This window comes from Tenrec ecaudatus, chromosome 11 (assembly GCF_050624435.1).
Source record: "Tenrec ecaudatus isolate mTenEca1 chromosome 11, mTenEca1.hap1, whole genome shotgun sequence".
Lineage (NCBI taxonomy): Eukaryota > Metazoa > Chordata > Mammalia > Afrosoricida > Tenrecidae > Tenrec > Tenrec ecaudatus.
In genome coordinates this window covers 132,855,612-132,877,185 of record NC_134540.1, presented here as the reverse complement: position 1 = coordinate 132,877,185, position 21,574 = coordinate 132,855,612, and the positions used below count along the sequence as shown (strand labels likewise).

Below are 21,574 nucleotides of genomic sequence, written 5' to 3'. Positions count from 1 at the left end.
GAGTGTCTCTGGATTTGTTTCTCTAGTCTACCCACACTAAAACAGTGATATTTGTTGTAAAATCAATCAATTCAATAAATTACTTGGTTAGTATTCTGCATTAAAACAACCTTAATCCTATCTTTATTATAAAATAGAACTAAATATGAGCTATCTTATGTATGGATGTGTGTATGTGTATGTGGGTGTGCGTGTTTGTGTTTCCTCATCTGTATGTAATATTGACATTTTATGACTACATAATTATATACAGTCAAACCACAAATCACCTGTTATATTTATCAAGTTTATTTGTTTTTGTTTTTGTTTATTTATCTAAACATTTTATTTTGAGAAAGATAGGGTTTATATACAAGATCATCATTTTTGTGTCAACAGCTTATCAAATCTCCCAAAGTCTTGCAGTGTCCTAAACTCCCCTCCATTTTTCACCCAACCCTCCTCCCCTTCTCATACTAGATTTCACGTCACCTACTGCTTCCATTCCCCCCGACCCTTCGTTTGGATTTTTTTTTAAACAGTGGTCTCATATAATATCTTTTCTTTTTGTTTGACTAATATCATGATTTCGCATCTCACTATCAATGCCTTGCTATTTGAAAACTTTTGATCAATTCAATTTTTGTGGGAGTGAAATATTTTCTATGCTTTTCAGTAAGTAAATGAGCAATTACAATGTGGCTATAGAACATGCACCATACTTTAAATTCTTATGAATTTAAATTGAATAGTTTAAAAATAGCATAGAACTGTGGTTAGTTATTATAATATTAGAAACCAGAGTTATAGACTACTTTTTATAGTTACACTTTCTACACAATAACACAGAACTTGAACCCTTTATGCGTTGGTTTACCTTGTCTTTCTTGACTATTGAAAGGCATTTGACTGTGTTTATCATGACAAGTTATGCACAACATAAATTTGAAGATGGCACAAAAATGCTTGCTAATTCTGAAGAGGACTTAAAGCACCTGCGGACAGAAATCAAGGATTGTGACCTTCAATATGTGTTACCACCCAATGTAAGAAAATACCAGAAATTCTAACAACCGAGCTGGTAGGCAAAATCATAGTAAACAGAGAAAAGGTGGAAGCTGTCAAGAATTTTATGTTGCATGGATCCACAATCTAAGTTCACGGAAGCAGCAGTCAAAAAATAAACTAACCAATTGCATTGGGTAAATCTACTGCACAAACTCATTTTTTATAGTGTTAAAAAGGAAGCATTTGAGGACTAAAGCCTGAAACATTGAAAAATTCTATGGGCAAGATATTGAATGATGCAGGAAGTGTTATTAAAAGATAGGAAGAGGGGACTTCCGGGAAGATGGCGACAGAGTGACACACACCAGAGGGACTCCGCAGAATCCAGCCCAGGAGAGTTGCTCAGAGAGAAATTCAATGCCACTGGATCGCAGGAGGTGCATCATAAAGATAAGTAGGCACAGATCCACGGGGTTTTGAGGGGCTGGGGGCTATTGGTTTACCTCAGTGGAAGCCGGCAGGGGCTCGACCCTAGTCCAGCTGCCGGATCTGCCCACGCCAGGACCATTTGGAGCCTGTAGCAGGGCTTGGTCCCAGCACAGCCACAGTTTTCCCCTATCTGCCTCAGGGCAGGGAGAGGACACTTGCGGCTCCACTGGCAGGGATCGGGGTTCAGCTACATTGTTGCTTCTGTTTGCGTCTCTGCTTTATATTCCCACGCAGCCTTGGAGGGCTGCGCAGGGGCTTTTTCAAGGCACAGCCTCAGCCGCAGCCTTGCCGCATGGTCTGAGCAGGGACTAAACCCAAACACCCACAGCTCCATAGGCAGGGATCAAGCTTCAGCTCTTCAGCTACACGGCAGTGTCTGTTAACATCTCTGCTCTCTGTCCCCGCACTTCTCTGGGGGCGACTCAGCAGTTTTCTTGACCCTTCTTGGGGCTCAGCTGCGGACTACCGCTGGGGCTTGGGGCAGGGAGTAAGCCCTTGTAGATCCACAGGCAGGGAGTGGGACTCAGCTACATAGTTTCTTTTGCTTCCCTCACTTCCCTGTACCCCTGCACAGTCTAGTCTCACTTTTTGATTTTTCTCATCCCCCTTGTTCCTGCCCTGCTCTCTCACACTCCATTGCGGACTTAAAGGGCACTCCCATTGCGCTAGGGCATTTGCGCCTGGGTAACACCCAGCTAGGTGAGCTCCATCCTGCATAGATAGCCCAAGGCTAGGGAAAGGCCTGCTTGCTCTCCAGGGGATACTCCTCAGTCTTCTCACCAGGGAGTTCCTGCCTGTGTACCTGGGGACATAAGGCAGCTCAGCCAACACTTATCAATATTCAAACCAATAGCGGGAACTTCAGCCTAGCCTCTGCAACACTGGGGCAGGCAGTCGCTGTGCCATCTGGGGCACTCCCCTGATAGGGAAGCCACAGGAAGATAAAGTGGTAGGTTAATCCCATAGCAAAATCAGCTGTAGGCAGATCGAGGAAGAATTCCTGTAAGACTTCCAGAGAGAGACTAGAAAATGGCACCTGGTCCCTCAAAAACATCTCAACGCAAACAGCCATCACCCCCGACGACCTCAACGAAAAAACAGGAAAAACAAAAGGCAAAGGAAGAAGATGTCCTGAACATAACAACATACATAGAAGAAGCAGACGTTGAGATGACATACAAAGAAGCTCTCAGAATGGTGCTTGGAGCGATGCAGAATATGAGGGAAACACTACAGAAAAAGGATGAAATGATAGAGGAGATAAAAGACATATACCAAAGGAAAATACAGGAGCTTGAGGAGCAGGTAACGAAAAACAATAGCAGAATCATGTTCCTTGAGAATCGATTGCAGGAATCAGAGAACCGCATCAATGTCGTGGAGGACAGCCAAGCAGATTTTAATAAACGTGAACAAAAATCTAATAAGAGCATCAGAGAAGCCGAAGAAAACCTATGAGCTATGTCTGATGCTATGAAGCGGAACAACATTAGAATTATTGGCCTACCGGAGGAAGACACAACAAAGAAGTCATCTGCAACAATAGCGAGAGAATTCTTGGAGGAAAACTTCCCCAGCCTAATGAATGAAAACCAAGCAACCATCCAGGAGGCTGAAAGAACACCAGCACGACGGGACCCCAAGAAGAAATCACCAAGGCACATAATAGTTAAACTTTCAAACAGGAAAAGGAGAAAATCATGAGAGCAGCTAGGGAAAAGCAAGCAATCACATATAAAGTTTCCCACATAAGGATATGCTCAGACCTATCAGCAGAAACTATGAAAAAAAGGAGAGAGTGGAGTAACATATTCCAAAAATTGAAAGAAAACAACGCAAATCCAAGAATACTCTACCTAGCCAAATTATCGATCCAGATTGATGGAGAAGTAAAGGTCTTCCCAGACAAGGAAAAACTCAAAAAATACGTACAACAAATCCAGCCTTACAAAAGATCCTCGCCGACTCAGTATGGGCAGAAGAACAACACTCACCAAGCACACATAAGAGACCAACACATAGAACAACCTCACCCAGAGCACAACAAAGAGAAAACAGACCCCAAGATAGCAATGGCTTAAGGATGGAAAGAAGTCAAGAATGATACACACACAAAACACACACTAATGAGAAAGGAAAGTAGGAAAACTCCCAACACAAAAAGTATAAAATGGCATCACAGAGTCCGCACATGGAGATAATAACCCTGAATATCAATGGCCTGAACTCAGGCATTAAAAGACTGAGACTAGCAGAATGGCTTAGAAAACACAACCCATCAATTTGCTGCCTACAGGAGACACACCTCAAGGCTACAGACAAAAATAGGCTGAGAATCAAAGGCTGGAGAAGGACCTACTAAGCAAACAGCAACACAAAAAAAGCAGGGGTTGCAATCCTTATCTCGGATAAAATTGACCTCAAAGTGCAAACCATAAAAAGAGATAAGGAGGGACACTATATAATGCTCAAGGGAATGATAGACAATGAACCACTAAGCATTGTAAACATATATTTCCCGTATGAGAGACCAGCTCAATACGTGAACCAAACACTCCAAAAGATTAAGAAAGAAATCACAGACTCGACAATTATAGGGGGTGACTTCAACACACCACTCACAGAGAAAGATAGATCACAGGGAAAGAAACTCAACAAGGAGACTAGAGAGCTACACTCCACAATTAGACAATTTGACCTAATAGATATTTACAGACCTTTTCATCCAAATACAAAAAAATTCACATTCTTTTCAAGTCCCCATGGCACATATTCGAAGATAGACCACATGCTGGGGCATAAAGCAAACCTACATAAATTTAAGCACATTGAAATAATGCAGACCTCTCTCTCTGACCACAGTGCCACAAGACTGGAAATCAACAAAAGGAAGACAAAGAAAATAAGAGCAAATAATTGGAGGATGAATAACTCTCTAATGCAAAAGGAGTGCATACTGGTGCAGATCTGAGACGAAATCAGGAAATTTCTCAAAACCAACGAAAATGAGCACACGACGTACCAAAACTTATGGGACACAGCAAAGGCAGTCTTCAGAGGAAGGTGCATAGCAATACAAGCACATCTAAGAAAGGAAGAGAGACTCATGACGGATATGCTGACACAAAATTTACAAAAACTAGAGCTGAGTCAGCAGGACAACCCTACTAATAGCAAAAGAAAAGAAATTATAAAAATCAGGGCTGAGATTCAGGAGAGGGAAAATAAAAAAACTATGGAAAAAATCAATATCGCTAAAAGTTGGTTCTTTGAAAAGATAAACAGGATCGATAGACCATTGGCAAACCTAACCAAAGAAAGGAGGGAACAAATCTCAATAGCAAGAATAAGGGATGAAAGAGGGGTCATTACAACAGACCCTAATGAAATCAAAAGGATAGTTACACAATACTATGAAGGATTGTACTCCAATGAATTCAACAATTTGGAAGACATGGAAAAATTCCTGGAAAAGCAATCCCTCCCTAGACTATCCTCGGTGGACATTAAAAATCTCAACAGACCCATCGCAATAGAAGAAATAGAAAAGGTTATCAAGGGATTACCAACAAAAAAATCCCCCGGACCAGATGGATACACTGGAGAATTCTATCAAGCATTCAGGGAAGAACTAATACCAATCCTACACAAACTTTTCCAGAACATAGAAAAAGATGGCAAACTCCCAAACTCCTTCTATGAAGCTAGTATAACTCTGATACCCAAACCGGGCAAGGATCCCACATGAATCGAGAACTACAGACTGATATCCCTAATGAACATCAATGCAAAAATCCTTAACAAAATACTAGCCAACAGAATACAAAAGTATATAAAACAAATAATTCACCATGACCAAGTGGGATTCATACCAGGGATGCAGGGATGGTTCAACATACGAAAGACCATTAGTATTATTCGTCATATTGACATGAAAAAGTGTAAGAATCACATGATAATATCAATAGACGCAGAAAAAGCATTCGACAACATCCAACACCAATTCCTGTTTATGACACTAGCGAAGATAGGAATGGAAGGAAAGTTCCTCAAGACAATACAAGCTATATATGAAAAACCAACAGCCAAAGTGGTAGTCAATGGAGAAAAGACTAACACAATCCCACTGAAAAAGGGAACAAGACAAGGATGTCCCTTGTCTCCACTCCTATTTAATATCGTGCTGGAGGTTTTAGCTAACAGCATAAGGCAAAGAAGTGACATCAAATGTATTCATCTGGGGAAGGAAGAGGTGAAACTATCATTATTTGCAGATGATATGATTTTATATATGGAAAATCCCAAAAGTTCCACAAGGGGAGTACTGGAAGCAATAGAGGAGTTTGGCAGAGTGGCAGGATACAAGATCAACAAACAGAAGTCCATCGTACTGTTATACACATCAGATAAGACCACAGAAGAAGAGATCAAAAAGGTGGTACCCTTCACAATAGCCAAACACAAACTGAAATATCTAGGGATACACCTGACTGAAAAAACAAAAGATTTATATAGGGAAAACTATAGAACACTATTACAAGAAACCAAGAGCGACCTCAACAAATGGAAGAATATTCCATGCTCTTGGATTGGGAGACTTAATATAGTTAAGATGTCAGTTCTGCCAAAGTCACTATATAAGTTTAATGCTGTCCCGATACAATTACCATCATCTTTCTTCAAAGAAATGGAAAAACGTATTACCAACTTCATATGGAGAGGGAAGAAGCCCAGAATTAGCAGAGAACTCCTCAAGAAGAAGGACACCGTAGGAGGGCCTGCTTTACCTGACTTTGGCACATACTATGCAGCCACAGTTCTCAAAACTGCATGGTATTGGTACAATGACAGATACTCAGACCAATGGAAAAGAACTGAAAACCCAGAAATAAAAGCATCAGCATTCATACAGCTGATCTTTGACAAGGGCCCCAAAAATATCATATGGGAAGCAGATGCCCTCTTTAACAAGTGGTGCTGGAAAAAATGGATATCCACATGCAGAAAAATGAAGCAAGACCCTTATCTCACTCCATGCACAAGAATAAACTCAAGGTGGATCACGGACCTTGAAGTTAAACCCCAAACTATTAGGGCCATCAATGAGGGAATTGGGACCAACTTGAGAACTTTGGCTCAGGGAATACACAGGCTATCAGAAATAGGGAAGGACACAAACACAGAAGAGGCACAAATCGACAAATGGGATATAGTGAAGATAAAACACATGTGTACATCTAAAGAATTCACCAAGAGAGTAATAAGAGATTCCACAGACTGGGAAAACATCTTTAGCAATGACACATCAGACAAAGGTCTTATTACTAATATCTACAATACTCTGATAGCTTCCAAAAAGAAAAAAACCAATAGCCTACTTGAAAGGTGGGCAAAGGACTTGAACAGAAATTTTACAGGGACAGAAATCCGAATGGCCAACAAACATATGAGAAAATGTTCCCGATCTTTAGCCATAAGAGAAATGCAAATTAAAACAACAATGAGGTACCACCTGACACCCTCAAAGGTAGCCCAATTCAAAAAAATCAGAAAGCAACAAGTGTTGGAGGGGCTGTGGGGAGACAGGAACTCTCATCCACTGCTGGTGGTACTGTAAGTACGTACAGCCACTATGGAAATCAATCTGGCGATACCTAAAACAGATGGAAATTGAGTTACCATATGACCCAGCAATCCCCCTACTGGGCATATACCCAGAAGAGGCAAGAAACAAACCAAGACCAGACATCTGTGCTCCAATGTTCATTGCGGCACAGTTCACAATTGCAAGGAGTTGGAAGCAACCCAAATTTCCATCAACTGACGATTGGATTAAAAAACTGTGGTATATACATACAATGGAATACTACGCATCACTAAAAAGCAGTGATGAACGTATGAGGCACATAGCGGCATGGGAAGAACTGGAGGAAATCATGCTAAGCGAGGTAAGTCAGGCACAAAAGGACAAGTACAACATGAGCCGGCTGAGGTAAGAATTAAAATTTTTTTTTAAAAAGCAAAAGTGGCATAGGGAAAAAAGCTACTGTATACAAACATTTTAGGGGTGAAGACTGTGTAGTATGGAAGAGACCAGACCAAAACCAGGGATGTACATGGTAGACAATGGTGGAGGAGGTGGGGAAAGGAAAACAAAAGGATGAATACAAGGAAGAAAAGGCTAGTGGGGTCATGGGGCATTAATCCAACCAAGGGGAGGGTATTGTTTATATCTCCACAGGGAAAGTGGGACCAGATTTCAACCCAGTGTCGCAAGGTGTGAATGCAATATCCCGGCGTGGAGGAGGGAACCCGTGGAGAGGTCTGGGAGGCTGGCCCCAGCACCATAAATTAAGTGGATTCCTGCCCCTCCCCCGAAAAGAATTTGTTCCAAAGGACGACATTGACTCTGCAGCTCCGGGAGATGAACACATCTGATCAGAGCACACGGGAGAAGATGAAGGGGCAAGAGGAGAGAGTGGAGCACAGCCTGGCCCACCAGGCCGTGAGGATGATGTTCCTGAGTAGAGCAGCCAGTCCACAGAGAGAACAACATGGCTGGCCCCACTATGAGAAATGATGCCAATCAGTGACTAAGGTCAATACAGGGGACAGCACCTGAGACACTGTGTGGGAATTGCATGACCTGATCCCACCACACCGAGGTAAATCACTGGGGGAGTGCAGCGGAACAGCAAGGGAATGGAGTGGCAAGGTCCCCAGGGAATGCTTAAAGTGGACTTTGGGGCCAGGGCGTGGTGCCCCAAAAGACTGGACTGGAAAACGCTCCTAAGGGCCAGCAAACGATTCCTGAACTAACTACAAGCTTTTCTCTTGTGAACTGTTTTGTTCTGTTCTTTGTCAGTGGTTTGTTTTTGTTGTTTTGTTGCCTGGTTGTATACTGTTGCTTTGTTTTCCTCTGTCTTGTTTTCGTGCATGTTAGTGTCTCCACAGGTCTGTCTGAATAGGACAGGCTGGATGAACTATCTGGAGGAAAAACAACGGGACCGACAGTTCCGGGGGCACTTGGGGTGGGGGGGTAGGGGGGGTAAGGAAGTGGTGTTAACAAACCCAGGGATAAGGGAAAAACATGGGACCCCAAATGGTAGAGAAGGGGGAGTGGCAGGCCTGGTGGGAAACGATCAAGGGTAAGGTTGCTTAGAGAAGAGGTATACTCTAGCCCAGGTGGCGACGAAGCACGGTAGTAGGGCAGGAGCAAAGTCAAGGGAGATGGAGGAAAGAGCTAGGATTCAAAATGCATTCTTGGAGGTCTAGATAAATATATGTACATGCAAATATATATAGGAGGATGGGGAAATAGACCTATGTGTCTATATTTATAGGTCAAGTATCAAGGTGGCGGAAGGACCTTGGGCCTCTACTCAAACACTCCCTCAATGCATGAATACCTTCTTTTATTAAATTGGAACTCTATGATGCTCACTCTCCCGACACAACTGCTGGAGCCAAAGTGGGTGAACAAGTAAATGTGGTGAAGAAAGCTGATGGTGCCCGGCTATCAAAAGAGATAGTGTCTGGGGTCTTAAAGGCTTGAAGGTGAACAAGCGGCCATATAGCTCAGAAGCAAAAAAGCCCACATGGAAGAAGCACACCGGCCAGTGCGATCACGAGGTGCCAAGGGACCAGGTATAAGGCATTATGCAAAAAAAAAAAGATATAAGTGTGTGTATGTATGTGTATATGTATATATATACCATATTAAATGAAGGGGGAAGTGCAGAGTGGAGACCCAAGGCCCAAGTGTCGGTCAATGGAGATCCCCTCATAGAGGGGTTTAGGCGAGGAGATGGGTTAATTAGGGTGTGAGATAGTATCGATGAAGAACACAGCTTTCCCCCAGATCCTGGATGCTTCCTCCCCCCAACTACCATGATCCAAATTCTGCCTTGCAGGGCTGGATAGGACAGAGACTGTACACTGGTACATATGAGGGCTGGAGGTACAGGGAATCCAGGGTGGATGATACCTTCAGGACCAAGGGTGTGAGGGACGATGCTGGGAGAGTGGAGGGTGAGTGGGTTGGAAAGGGAGAACTGATTACAAGGATCCACATGTGACCTCTTCCCTGGGAGAGGGACAGCAGAGAAGGGGGGAAGGGAGACTACGGATAGGGCAAGATATGACAAAATAATGATGTATAAGTTACCAAGGGCACATGAGGGAGGGGGGAAAGGGGAGGGAGGGGGAAAAAAAAGAGGACCTGATGCAAGGGGCTTAAGTGGAGAGCAAATGCCTTGAGAATGATTGGGGCAGGGAATGTATGGATGTGCTTTATACAATTGATATATGTATATGTATGGATTGTGATAAGAGTTGTGTGAGTCCCTAATAAAATGTAAAAAAAGAAAAGAGGAAAAAAATGATTAGAGCAAAGACTGTACAGATGTGCTTTATACAATTGATGTATGTATATGTATGAACTGTGATAAGAATTGTATGCGCCCCAATAATTTTTTTTTTTAAAAAGAAAAAGAAAAATCTTATGAATCGCAAAGAAAAAAGATAGGAAGAGTACAAAATCAATCACTGTGTCAAAAAGTCTACATTACACCATTTCAGGAAGTAGCATATGAGCAACAACCAATAGTATTGAAGGAAAGAGTGCAAACTGTATTTAAATTTTTGCCACAAAAAATGGACCTGGAATTAATAGAATACTGATTGAAATGTTTCAAAAGCTGATAAAGCATTGTGATCACTCACTTGTCAATGCAAGGGAATTTGGAAGACAGCTAATGAACCAATTGTTTAGAAATGACCCACATTTGGGACCATTCCAAAGAGGGTTGACCCAACAGAATGCTCAAACTATATACTGATAACACATGTAAGAAAATTTTGCTGAAAATCCTCCAACAATGTTTGCAGCAGTACATTAGCAGGGAGTTGCTAGAGGTTCGGACTTGATTCAGAAGAGGACATAAAAGAAGAATATAATTGCTGATGTCAGATGGACCTTGGATGAAAACAAAAAATATCAGATCCAAGCTTACTTGTGCTTTATTGACTGTGCCAAGGCTTTCAACTGTATGGACCATAACAAGCGATGGGTAGCCTTGAGAAGAATGGGAATTCCAGAACACTTCATTGTGCCCATGTGGAACTTGTACATGGATTAGAGGCAATTTTATTAACAGAACAAGGCAATTGTATAAATACAGCAAGGTTTGAAATTAAGGAAGGTGTACATAAGTTATGCTGAGCAAATCTTCAGAGAATTAGTTGAATTATATGAAGAAGAATGTGCAGCAGGATTGGAGGAAGGCTTATTCACAATCTGCGATGTATAGATGACATAACCTCACTTGCTGAAAGTGAGAAGGGGAGAAATCACTTGCTGAGGAAGACAGAGGAGTGCACACTTCAGTCTGGATGACCACTCAGTGTTAATAAGACCAAAAACTTCACTCCTGCTCCAATAGATAATAACAAGATTAGTGGATTAAATATTGTATTTGTCAAGGATTTTGTCTTACTCGGCATCACAACCAATGCTCATGGAAGCAGCAGTCAAGGGATCCAAAACTGTGTTGTATCAATTAGGTCTGCTGCACAAGACCTCTTTAGAGTAAGTATTGAAAAGAGAGAATATTACTTTGAGAATTAAAGTGCACCAGACTCAAGCTATGCTTTTTTTCAATCTACGCATATGCTTGCCATTGTTAAACAATGAATATGGAAGACCAGAGAAGAATCGATACCTTTAAATTGTGGTGCTGGAAAAGACTGTTGAAGGTCCCATGAACTGCTCAGGGGACAAAGGACTCTCTCTTGAACAGAGTGCAGCCAGGGAGCTCCTTGGAGGCCAGCATTGCAAGACTTTGTCTCACATTATGAATGGACATCACCTATCAACACCAATGGTTCTTGGCCATATGCTCCCTTTTGAAATGGTTGAATGTTACCCAGGCACTCTTTATGGTACAGCAACTCTATTTTTTCCATATTATTTTTATGTTTCCTGAGTCATTCAGTATATCATCCCTATTATTCTTTAGTAGTGCCAATGAAAGATAGATCTATTTCTCTCTCCTTCCTTCTTATTTGCCTTCTTCTTTCTTCCATTTTTGTTCTTTCTTTTTCAATTTTTTTGAGAAAATTCTTCTATGTTTTTACTTATTGCCTTCATATTTCAGGTCTTTGTACATTTCATTACAATACTTATCTTTGTCTTTTTGAGTTGCCCCTTGAATTTGTTTTCAACACCTTTACTTCATTGTTTCTTCCATTTACTTTATTTACTCTCTGTTCAAGTTTCAAATTCTCTTCTGACTGCCACTTTGGTCTTTCATTTCCTTCCTGTCTTTTCACTGACCTTTTGCTCTCCCACAAATTGGGTGGTCTTTAGTAATAATAATTAATGCATCATATCTGATATCAAGATGTTATCTAACTTCAGATGTTATATTCTTAAGGATGCAATTTGGATTAGATGGAGTTGATTGAATATTCTTCAACTTTGAATTTACGTATAAGCAATTGATGGTTTATTCCATTAATTGGGCTGATATTATTAAACTTCTCCATTGCCTCTTCCTGCAGATGCAGTCAATTTGATGATAATTTTATATACCTTTATAATTTTTAGCTGTATAAAAGAATAATGCATAAATATGCTAAACTAATGTTAAAGTAAAAAAAGAAAGGTTCACACAGCTTGCTATACAGAACTGATTATATTAAACTAAAGTAGAAGAATGGTAGCATATTAAAGGGACTAAGCAGGGAGAATTGGTAAAGATATGAAGCAATATAAACTGGATATAAATTTTATCCTTGCCATACAAACAATTTCAACTAAACACTAAAAAAATTGCATACTGTACATAATAAAATCTGCCTATAAAAATGTAGCCTAAAAATACTAGAATTCATGCATAAAGAATAGTATAAATGCCAAAATTCTGAAACAACTTTAGTGGAAGAGATACTTTCATAATTGGCTTATCCAGACTACATTCATTTACAGCAGTGAAAAATAAACATGAATAATTCTATATAATACCAAGAATTCTATATCATAACTATATAATACCAGGGTTAAATTGCAGTATACCACACTTGTCTGAGAAATCTCTTAACTGTAGCTCTCTAATGAAAAATTTCACATGTCAATATACCCCCTCGCCATTTTCTTGTATTCAATATTATTACATTGGATTGAGACCATATATGTAACAATGTGGGTGGTATAAAACAGGAAAATAGTTTGTTATATGGTGATAACTAACAAATAGGCAATATATGGGTAAACTAAATAACTATTGAGCCCAATGTGGACAAACACTAAAAACATAATGAAAAAGTATAGAAAATCATATATATAACTGTACATGTTTTGTTTATTTAAATTGATTGAAGTTCAATCATCGCATAAATGGTTGAGCATTCTTCCGATAATCAAAAGGTTGATGGCTTACATCCTCCCAGCAGCAACATGTAAGAAAGGCCTACTAATCTATATTCAAAATATCTCAGCCATTGAAAAATCTATGGAGCTCAGTCTACTCTAGAACATATGATCTTACCATCCATGAGTCAGAAGTAAGTTCACTCCATGAAAACAGTATTTAAAATTTTTGTTCTTAATATGTTCATTATGAGTCAACACAAATGAAGATAAAATAATCTCATTGGAACATCGAAAAAATATTGTTAATAATTGAGAACTAATTTGTGTTCACTAGTATAGTATTATAAAATATAATTATTGCTAGAAAATATAATCATACATCCTTTGTGAAACAACAAACAAAGGTGGTGGAGTGCTTACACAATGGGCTGCTAACCACAAAGTCCACAGTTCAAACCCAGCAGCCACTCTGCAAAAGAAAGACAAGGCTTTCTACTCCCGTAAAGAGTGATAGTATCAGAAACCCAACAGGGTAGTTCCGCCCTGTCCCACAGGCTTTTTATGGGTTGGAATCGACTCAATGATAGTGAGCTATTTTTAGTTTTGTGGAACAAATAGAATATATTGGACATATGTATATTACAGAAAAAATGTTTTAAATATAATCTTATTGATACCATAAGGAAAAATCTACATCAAAGTTAAGAGTGTATTTGATGTATTTGGAGAAAAAAATAATAAAAAATGATAATTTCTTAAACTATGAGGATAAGTTACTTAGCAATATACTTAGTTCTCTCTCAAGAACCTTCTCCTAAATTTAATGGAAATATTACAGAATAAATATAGTTATCAGTAAGATTAACTTGAATAACTTCCTGTACTCCTTCAAAATTAGGTTTTTATTTTCCTACATGTATAAACAGAAACTAAAGTCATGAGCTTGACATATTAATGCCTTAACTGCAATAATATTCCTACCCATTATAATTCCATATAATACCATGTATAAGAGGATCTGCACATTGGATTTTGTGGTTTAGAAACTAAGATAATATATGTGAAAATTCTTCTCAGAAGTTGAATGTTGTTAGTTTTTTTGTTAGGAACCATTGAGGTAGTGTTGACTCACAGTTACCCTATGCAAAAAAGAAGAAAACATGACCCAGTCTTGAGACATCCCCCAAATTGTTAGTTTGAGTCACTGCTTCAGTCACTGTTATTTTTGCCATTGAAGATCTTCTTCTTTTACACTGACCTTCTGCTAAGACTGATGCCCTCCTCCAGGGACCGGTCTCTCCTAATAACACACCATCTTTACAATTAAGTATTCTGGTTGTACTTTGCCAAGGCAGATCTATTGAATAGGCATATTTATTCCTTAAAATTTTACCTGAATTATTTTCAAAGGAAATAATGAATAGTTATTGAAAACTATGTTATACAGAATCCTAGGTGATGAATGTATAACAGAGAAATGAAAATATGTGTATTTTACTTAACAAATTATGTCTTCACTGATTTCTTTATTTTGATTTATTTTCTTTTTTCCAGTTGCCTCTCCAATTGGTTTTCCTCTTCTTTTGTCCACTAAGTCTTCTAATATGCTTCACAGTTTAATCGTTGATAAATGTTATACTAGATTTTAATTAGATTGCTTCCTCTTGGAATGATAAGCCATCCTTGATCTATAGGAGGGTGAGTCAAAACGTATTGCCACTAGGTTTCCAGTCCATATGTGCACACATGTGTCCCAAACAGAACATGTTTGAATGTGACAGTATGATAAGAGTCTTTGCAGACAAGTTATCTGAGTAATTCACTGTATTAATAATGGACTGTCAGCCTCATTATAGTGTCTTCAAAATGGTTCGATCAAAACCATGGCTTCTGAAGAGATTTGTTGGGCTAGGTCAATAAAAGGCAGAAAATCTTCAGTATAGAAGATTCTAGCTACTGTTTGCGAGATTACAAAGGTATGCTGCAGCAAATGGATTTGGATGGTTCCCCGAGTAACAGTCTTTATCAATTCCACAAAAATGACAGTGAGACCATGCGGAATGGGTGTATTTCCCCTTATCTTAATTAGTCTGGTTAAGAAATTTGAGGGCTGATATGATTAGGATCCTATTATTTAGCTGTGAGTGATTTCTAACAGGGATTATTTGTGATTTAAAAGCTTAGAATTCTAATGTGGGTGGGGATTGGTCAGTTTGGCCAAATTTTAGTTATAAAGACAGGAGAGTGACTTACCTCTCCAATTAACATAGAACAAGCAGAAGCAAAGTGGGTCTTTTGGAACCTGAGATTCCAGCACACTCGACCCTCCTCATTCAGAGAGAGATCTGTAACCCCAGGCAGGTGTTAGAAGATTGGCAGGAACAGAACCTGAAGTCATACCATGAGACCGAATGGTGGACTTGTGGGATCACGAAGTTAGTCAAACTGAGTGCGTTGAGGAGGGAAGTCACTTGAGAAGTGGAGTGCCTCAAACACCGGGTTTGCTGACCCATGGAGCTAGAGTCAAGCATCTCCAGGCTGCAGCTATAGGAGGGAGCTGTTCCACTTTTTTTGCCTGTGCTGAAAGAGCTTTGTAACATTGCCTGAGTAACTCATGGCAAATATCACCAGCAGCAACCACAACTACAGATGACAATATTTTATGTGTGTGGTTGTGTTCATTTTTCTGTTTCATATGTATTCTAATCTTCCCTTTAATTCTCTTTTTGATCTGAGAGTAATTGAAGTGTAAAACTCTGGGATCATATCTTAGCCTTGCTTCCATCTAACACCCAAGTTTAGCTTAGAATTTTGTCTCTAAGTGTCTATTATCTCTGCTTCCTGTTTTCAACTTTCTATAACACAACTCTAAAACGAAACCCCTTTTAACATTAAATCAGTACAATACCTTGGTGGCTCCAAAGATAACCTTCACAAATATATTTGTTCATGGGATTTGGATTTATATTCCTTAAGACATTAAAGTGTCCCTATTTTATACCACCCCTGAATCTGCCTATGGTTCTTATTCTCTGTAGGATAAATTGCTATGGTTACTATTATTAATATCCTTAAAACAAATTCAAGAACACGAATCTTCCCTATCAATGCACACCATGTTGCCCAAAGTCACATTTAAACTTTAGTATTTTTAACCAAGCCTATCTAACTTTTGTTTTAATGCGGATACCACCACTCTTCTGTCAGTTTGTCCGAGGGAGGTGGCTTGTAGGTTGCTGGGATGTTGGAAGCCATGCTAACAGTATTTCTATTAGCAATAGGATCACCGTATGTGAACAGTTTGCATGGGAATTTCCAATCTAAGAATAGATGGAATAGACGGTCTGATTTTTTTTTTGTTTTAGACAGAAATTTTAATTAGATCAGTACATCTAAGAGCAAAAAAGACCAAGTAGCCATGGCTACCTTTATCTTCAACTCTTGCATCTAAACAGGCTCACGGATACAAATTGAAATAGGTGCACCTTCCTCTGTTCTGTTCCATGTGGCAGTGTAGACTTCCGAGTATTCAAATACATTCATATAATCAGATACATAAATCAAAATATAAAATATATCTATAGGGTATAAGATGCCATTCACTATCTCTGTGAAAAACTAGACATTTCCAATTCAACCTAGCCTCCAAAGTCCAATCACACCTTAGGGAAAAGCAGTGATAACACTTGCTGGAACAGACATTTCCATAAAAAGTTTAAACATCTGGGAAGGGAGACTCCGGATAGGGCAAGATATGACAAAATAACTATGTATAAATTACCAAGGGCACATGAGGGAGGGGGGAGCGGGGATGGAGGGGAAAAAAAAGAGGACTTGATGCAAAGGGCTTAAGTGGAGAGCAAATGCTTTGAGAATGATTGGGGCAGGGAATGTATGGATGTGCTTTATACAATTGATGTATGTATACATATGGATTGTGATAAGAGTTGTATGAGTCCCTAATAAAATGTAAAAAAAAGAAAGGGAAAAAAATAAAAGAAAATGATTAAGGCAAAGAATGTACAGATGTACTTTATACAATTGATGTATGTATATGTATGGATTGTGATAAGAGTTGTATGAGCCCCTAATAAAATGTTTTAAAAAAAAGAAATACAAAAAAAAGTTTAAACATCTGATTAGTCATTTAACCACAGCCTATCTTTAATTTAATAGGACTGTCTAAACAAAATATCCTTATCAGTCATTCATGATCTGATTTCTGGTGTATGAGATCAATTTGATTATGGTACATGTTAAAAAAGGTCACAAGACATTCCTCTTTTATAATAAATAAGGCAGTGGCCAACTATTACTCATTAGTAACTTTTTTTGAGATAAGATATCAAGTCTTCCCTTTGTCCCTTCTTCTTAATGCCGGCAAAGATCATTTTTGTCTCAGGGATGTACTTCTTGGGATTCTCCAAATACTCCATCAGTGTGTCCTCTCCCCAGGTGATTGGTACCTTTGGTCTTATTGGCATCTGTGTAACTGAATCCAGGGGCTTGGCCAGTCTTCCTCCCAAACAAACCATGGAGGTTTGGCCCAGTCTTGTGTTTGCCCCCCTTTTCCACAGTGTGGCACTGGCCACACTGCTGAACAAAAACCTTCTTGCTCGTCTCAATGTCAGCCATCGCGAATTCACGCTCTCATTGCGTGTCACTCAACCATACCGCATCCAGAGGCTGGATGTCCCGCTCGCTAAGCGAGGCTGTCTGATTATGAATGAGTAGCCCACAAAAATCTTATGAATAACAGCAGAATATTGTTAGATACAGTACCCAAGCTGAGTCCCTCGGGTTTGAAATTAGGGTAAGGGGCAAGGAAAAACACACTGAGGCTATTTAAAGTGGAAATAAAAATGAAGATCTATTCAAGGCTTGAGTTGAAATATTCAAGGACTCCATGATCAAAATACGCAATGCAGCAAGATGCATCAAAGAAGGCGGAAAGACTGCACAGAGTGCTACACTAAACATAATTGGTTTCCTATAAACATTACAGGAGTCTGGGTGGCTTGCTGGTTACGTGTTGGGCTGCTAACCATGAGGTAAGCAGTTTGAAACCAGCAGTAGCACTGCAGGGGAAAGATGGGGCTTTCTACTCCTATATATAGCTGAAGTCTCAGAAACTCACAGGCACAGTTCTGCCTTGTCCTATCAGGTTGCCATGAGTCAACCTGAATTCACTGGCTGTGCATTGAATTGAGTTGATAAACATTCATGATCAAGTACCAATGATATTGAAGGGAAAGTCAAAGCTGGACTGAGTGCATTCGCAAAAAGGAAAGCTTCAGATGGTCATCAAGATAGACCAGTTCCTGGGAAGGGATATATTGCTTAGTAAAGTACCTGGTCAGGAGAAACGAGGAAGACCCTCAAGGAGATGGATTGGTGCAGTGACCACAATAATAAGCTGAAGCATTAGAATAATTGTGGGGGTGGCGGCGGAATGGGAACTGTCTGGTTCTGCTGTCCATCGGGTTCCTGTGAGCTGGACATACCTGGACAGCATTTAACAATAACAATATAAGCATAAGTAAAATATCACTAGTAGTATAGCAGTTCATATGTGCAGGGTTTATGAGAAATGAAACACATCTCTGAAGTCAGTGAGTGGCTTCAGAGACATTATCTGAGCAATGCACTTATCTTAGATTTCTTACTCTCTAAACTTACTGCCATTGAGTCTATTCTGAATCATAGGAATCCCTAGGACAAGGTAGAACTATCCCTGGGGATTCCCTAGACTGTCACTCTTTATGGGAGTAGAAAGCCTCGTCTTTCTCTTGCACAGTAGCTGGTGGTTTCAAACTGCTGACCTTGCAGTAAGTAGCCCACCACATAACCCACTTTGCCACCAGGGTTTCTTGTCTTCTTAGGGTGCTTTATAAAATCCAATTAATATACAGACATCTGCTGACCCAGATTCAGAAGGCCATGTCATTGTTTTTATTTGGGTGGGAGGGGGGATATCAAAGGAATAATCCTTTCTTCTAAAACAGTCATTTTTTTCATTGGAGATTAGGTGGGGATTTAGAGTTCAGATAATAAATTTTGTATTCAATTGATGTATGTATATGTATGAACTGTGATAAGAGTTGTATGAGCCCCAATAAATTGTTAAAAAATGAGGAAAAAAAATTTTGTATTCAACATTTTAAGCTACTTATCAAACCCCCAATAGCTTAGCCTGACCTTTGATTGCTCTTCTCCCTCTTAGATTCCTTCACTCAAGTCTACCATCTACCTGTCCACCCTCTAACCTATTGCTTCATCTTCCCTTGTACGCTATCCCAACTTCATATCCTTCAAAGGATGTAAAGTTTCCTTTAGCATATAGTCTGTTTCCTTTACCATGAAAATCATTGCCCCCCCCATCCCCGGCCCCTTTATGAAAGCAGTTTACTCAGCATAGTGTTCTGCAGGTCAATCTATGCCAAGAGATACGTTGTGGTTACATCACTGTTTGTTACGAGGTGATGTATGCTATACCTTATTGTGTGTGTACCAAAGTTTCATTATCCACTTTTCTACTGATGCACATCTCGGCTGGAAACATGATTTTGTTATTGATGACAGTGCCACCATGCACATATATGGGCATGTTATGCCTCCTATTTCTTTAAGATATATTTTCAACTGAGGAATTTCTGGGTCATATAGAATTTCTATCTCCAGCTGTGGGTACACATTTTTCACAGTCCTATCAGTAGTGTAGCAGTATTTGTAAATAGTTTGCTGTTTTTGTGAAATTGGCTGTGATTGTTGGCATGTTGTCTCATTGTTTGTTAGCGAGGTAATGCATAATATACCTTATTGTGTATGTACCAAAGTTTCATTATCCACTTTTCATCATTAGTTTCATTTGCATCTCTTAGATGACTAGTGAGCATTTTTTCTTATGTTTGTTGGTAATTTGGATGTCATCTTGGTTAACTGTCTGCTCATGTCCTTAGCCCAATGAAATGTTGTAGCTTTCTTTAGATTTTAGATATTAATATCTTGTCCTTTATATCATTGCCCCAAATTTTCCCCAATTCTGCAGATTCTCTTTTTATTTTTTTGATGAATCTTTTCATACACATAGATGTATGTTATCTAATGTATCTAAATACAAGGTTTGGTATTTGTTATATGTGCTTCCATTTTATGTTTAATAGCATGCCAATCCATGGCAATAACACCTTTAAATTGTTCCCTATTTCTTATGAATGGTTTTTATAGCTCTGGGTTTACATTTAAGGGCTTAGTCCCATTTGTTTTTTTTTTAAATATACATGGGGTGAGTTATGGGTCCTGTTTAATTCTTCTTCAGGAGGAGATCCAATTTGGCCAGTACCATTAGTTGAAGGGATTATTCCCCATTTAATGTTTTTGACCCTTTGTGGAAGAGCTATTGTCTGTAAGCAGATGGATTTATATCTGGGATCTCTATGTTGTCCCATTGGTCTACTTAGCATTGTCCTAGCATCAGGTGTGGCCTTGTAAGAGGAGTAAAGGTCAGGAAACAAGAGTCCTCTTCCTCTGTTCTGAAAAAATACTTTGCGCATCCTGGATCGCTTTCCTTTCCATACAAAGTTCTCTCACTGCCATCACATTGATTCTGATGCATAATGACACTACAGGACAGGGTGAAAATGCCCTGTCGGTTTCTGGGACTGTAACTCTTAAGGGGATAGAAAGCCAACCTTTTCTCCCACAGATGGCGAGCAGATTCCAATGGCTGATCTGCCAGGTGGCAGCCCGACTTGTAACCACGATGCCATCAGAGCTCAAAGAATGAAGTTGGAATTTGGATCTGAATTGAATTGTATTTATAAATTTATTTGTGTGACTGACATATCGATTGAATTGTGTAGCAGTAACATTTTCACATTATGCTTTTTTATCCACAAACATGAAACAGGCTTTCAATGATGTAGGTTTCTTTTGATATATTGTAGTACACATCTTCTGTTTCTCTGCATTGATTTATTCCGAAGTATTTCATCTTCTGTGTAGATACTTGCGATAGTTTATTGTGCCAGCCTGACCGATAAACACAAGTAGGATAAATTGAAGGGCAAAGGGATAAATGGCTCAGTGAGCCTCCCCTTGCTTGTCTCTCGTTCTTGAATCATCGGACCTGCGTGTGGCTGCCTTGCTTGTTTTGTGCCTCAATTTAAAGGGTGCACTACCTGTGGAATGCCTAGCCTGTGGACTGTGTCGCTGTAAATTGAGGTCCCTTTAATCCCACATGATTGGAATGTTCGTCTCTGGATCTGGTGACTTGCCTTGCTGTTTGCTGCCTGATTTATAGCCCAGCTCTCTCTACAGAAAGGGACTGGCAACTGGCAGCTCACAAGCCTTAAAGGACTGCTAGTGTATCACTGCTTTATAATTTAACTGTTAATTTTTGTATTATCTATCTGTATATAATTTAACGGTTCATTTCTTGTATTATATATATATCTTTATAAATATATTTATATATAATTACTAGCAATGTGGTTTGTCTCTCTAGAGAACCCTGTCCAACACAATACTGTAAATGGTACTCTTAAAATTTTCTTTTTCCGAGCTCTCCTCCTTCCTTAGTATATAGGAATCTGATTTTGCATTCTGACATTTCCAAATATTTCAATTGCTTCCAAAAATGTTTTGTTGTTTTCCACATATAAACTCATAGCATCAGAAAATACTGAGTCTTCCTTTTCTTCACCAATTTGGATTCCTTTGATT

General features: G+C 39.4%; 1 pseudogene; it reads right to left on the bottom strand.

Moving 5' to 3' along the window:
* Window positions 1-17,169: 17,169 nt before the first annotated feature.
* Window positions 17,170-17,485, bottom strand: LOC142461072 (cytochrome c pseudogene; annotated as a pseudogene).
* Between the last annotated feature and the right edge of the window lie 4,089 nt (window positions 17,486-21,574).